Raw genomic sequence first — 355 nt, 5'->3', positions numbered from 1 at the left:
AAGTAAAACATTGTTGCGTTGTTCGGTGTTCAGTTCTGGTTAAGGATCACTGCCATGTGTTCTCAGCTTTAAATTTGATCTTTAATGATTTTTTCCCTTTTTTAAGAAATAAAATATTTCGAAAACATAATCCTTACTTTTACTCTGATTAAAAATCCCTTTATTCTCACAAGTAATACAGAGAACCATAAGTATGTAAACCCAGTATGCAGGAAAAGTTTTGGTCTAAGGTTGCCTACGAATTAAAATTTTCAACAACATTTGCACAGAATCTTATAACAGCTGGTTGGTAAGTTAACAAATACAGAAGATGTAGTGTAAAGTTTAAAGAGTAAGTGAAATAGACAAGTGAAAT

This window comes from Penaeus monodon, chromosome 20 (assembly GCF_015228065.2).
Source record: "Penaeus monodon isolate SGIC_2016 chromosome 20, NSTDA_Pmon_1, whole genome shotgun sequence".
NCBI lineage: Eukaryota > Metazoa > Arthropoda > Malacostraca > Decapoda > Penaeidae > Penaeus > Penaeus monodon.
The sequence above is the reverse complement of the archived record's forward strand: the minus strand, read 5'-3'. Positions refer to the sequence as shown.